Below are 3,551 nucleotides of genomic sequence, written 5' to 3' on the forward strand. Positions count from 1 at the left end.
TAGATATCAAGTCAGGCGAAGCACAGATGTTTGTTGATGATTCACAGGAACAAATGTTGCTACGCATGTATGATCCGATGCAGGTTGTTAACTTGTCAAGAGGTGATCAGAGAAGACTTTTGGATACACCTTGTTCAGAAGTGGAATTTTGGAGAGTTGAAGAAAGGCGCTATCGCAACATTCTCGCACATTGTTTACAAGAGAGAATTCATGCGAATAGCACAAGACTTTTGTTTAATGGATAACTTTGAAGTTCAAAGACTTTAAAGAAATCTAGTTGCAACTGTCAAGGGGGAGTCTGTAGATGCAGATTCGTTGTGATAATCGCAACATAGATTTGATTATCGTTTATGTTTTAAGAACTATTTTTGTAATCATTTAAATAAGAACTTGTGTTGATATTTAATGATTACAGTTGAACTTCAATATTATATCTGTTTGTGTTTTGTATTGTGTTTGTGTTATATATTGTTTTGCAGGTACAAGAACATAGAATCAAGGTTTATGAGTGTCGTAGAACACTTAAACGATGATTGGATGTGGTGTACGAGCCAAACGAAGTCAAACAAAGCATCAAGGGGTCGAACCTCGTGCTGACATCATCAGCATGTAGGACTGACCTCGTGCTGACGTCAGCACGAGGGAGATCGATTGGTTGCTTAATCGGGCTTAATACTTAATTAAGGCCGAAGCCCACACGATCCAATACATAACTAGTATAAATACAAGACCAAATCTACGGAATTAGGTTAATCTTGGTGAATCTTTTAGAACAGACACGACTTAAGGTTAATTGTTCCTTCGTGTGACCTCCTACACGAACCACAAGCCTTGTGCATCTCCTTGGGTTGATTAATTACTCATTAATCAGCAAAAGGAAATAGCAATCTAGTTATCTCAAGAGGATTCAGCACTCTTGACATAACGAATCACGTCTTATTACGATCCGCGCAACCATAGGACCTACAAAATGGTATCTTGTTTGCTTATGGGTATTCGGGATTATACGGGAGGTGATATGGGCTATGTATATGCATATTGAAGCCTGAAATGCTACCCATAGATATGACATGTTATGATATGATATGAAATGCTTGAGTTTTTATGAAATACATTATGTAATGAGCTATGTTATGTAATGAAAGATGATATGTAATGATATGCTATGAAATGTGGTGCAATATATGAGATGTAATGATATGCTATGAAATGAAATGTAATGTCTTAAGATGAATTGAAATGTGATATATGTTGATGATATGTGAAATGTGCATGATTACATGGCTTGTTCATCTAATTCACTAGACTTATTAAGTTGCCATGACACATGCACGTTTAAAGGCCCAAACGTAAAGATGTATATGTGATAATTGTTTAGGTGGTATAAACACCTAAACCATATGAGATGTGAAATCGAGCTCGTAATTTAGATGTGAAGTGTTAAGATTAACCCGTACTTGCCCTTGCCCGGTGGGTGCGTAATCGGGTGGCTCCTTGCAACATGGTCAAAGATGTGAAGAGTAATACAGGAGGTCTAACCCGCCCCACTTGCCATGTACATACGGATTACTCCTGGATTGGCTTGCCATTTCTTAACGACAATGATATACAGCCGTAAGGTTTGTCCATCCAGTCGGGTGTGACTTCTGTCACACTTATAAAGATGCATATGTTATATGAGATGCGTGACTTATGTCACAATTATAAAGATGTTTAGATGTGATATGTGGAGATGCAAAAGATGACTAGGCACATTTAGGATGACCCATCCTTATATGAAAGATGTTGATGCTATGATTTGTATGTGAGATGATATGTTTGATGATATGTGCCTTAACGATTTAATATGACTTTTATATAATGTTTTAAATGGACAAACGTTTTATAAACTATGTGTTATCTTACTTAGCTAATTCGTTAGCTAACACTTGCTCTTTTAAAATGTGTTGTGCCCTCAGGTCCAACAATAGTGAGAAGGTTGATGTGAGAAGATATGAGGCATGGGTAGATGATCTTGAAGCTGACTGTAGTTTATCCATAGTGACTACCCGCATTAGACGTTGATTTGTGTTTAGATATTTATGATTTGTATTTACTATAATGTCGGTTATTTAATGTTGGGCAACCGATGGATTTCCATTTAGATTTGTTTTGATGATATGGCTAGTAACACCATTCAATGAATAAACCAAACAGATTTTGCTGGTTTGGACTTTTAAAGTTTAATTCCGCTTTCTTTGACGCCATTAGGCGAAAGTTTTTAGAAATCCATATTTTTAAATGACGGGTGTTATAAGTTGGTATCAGAGAAATGGTTTAAGTGAACCACTGACTATAGGTATGCCATAGGAATTGGACTTAAACCGATAAGGAACAATGTAGGCTTAAGTAGGTATGCTTAGCCTTTGAGATGAAATGCCTTAGGACGGGTTTAGGATGAGTGAGAGTGTAGGATTAAGGCTATATGATGATTGATAAATGATATGTTTATATGTTTTTAGCCTTTATTATTTCGTTTCCTGCTTCTCCATTGCTAATTATTCTATTGCTACGATACACGGTCCCCGAGGTGAAATGGTGTTCCGTCAATGGTGTCCAACCCACAAGGTTAGTGACAAGGACCGCAACGGAAATGAGATGTTGTATGGATGATAAGGATTGTGTGAATGGAATTGGTGGAAGAATGTGATACACAAATATGGTAATTAACATGCATGTGAAGTGATACAATTATGATTATGGTCCAGAACATAATTGCAAGTGTATCACGACGCGAGCGTGTTTGTATGGCCATGCTTGTGTTGACCGGTATACAAAGTAATGAAGTTGGAGAGATCTCTATAAATTGTACCCCTCTTTGTCAAGAGTAAACATCTTGTTACAACTATAGTGATGTTGATGCTTCAAGTGTGTGTAAATGTGTGAAGATCGGTGGAAAGTGATAGCCGGATTAAATGTTTATGATGATTATGATGTACATGAAGTTAAATGAAGTGATTGGTGGGCAATGTTGCTGAGTCGGCTAGCTTAAAAGACATGGAATTGAGGTTGGAAGAGAAGAATTGATGTTGTATACTTGAATGGTTATAAGTAGGTGACGCATAGAAAGGTTACCCGGCACACGTATGAAAGGATATAGTTACAATTCCGATCGCGAACGTAATTGTAAATGTATCACGACATGTGTGTGTTTGTGAGACTGTGTTTGTGTTGATCCGAATGAAGTGAAGATGAGAATGATGAGATCACTGAATGGTATCATATTTAACCACGCGAAGAGTGGACACGTATAAAAGGACTGAAGAATAATGAAGCTGAAACAAGTAAAGCAGTTAACATTAAGGTTGATCGAACTTTTTAACCATGAAGCTCTTCAATTCTATGAATACTATGATATGGCTTTATGCGCCACATATACGCCCAGTTTTGAAAATGGGTCCTCTGAAGGAAGCCCGATATGCGGCGCATATTTTGATCTGTTTTGGATTTATGACTCGTTTAATCTTGATTTCGCTAAGGGACGATATAAGATGATTGGTTCACGTATCTTA

This window comes from Erigeron canadensis, chromosome 8 (assembly GCF_010389155.1).
Source record: "Erigeron canadensis isolate Cc75 chromosome 8, C_canadensis_v1, whole genome shotgun sequence".
NCBI lineage: Eukaryota > Viridiplantae > Streptophyta > Magnoliopsida > Asterales > Asteraceae > Erigeron > Erigeron canadensis.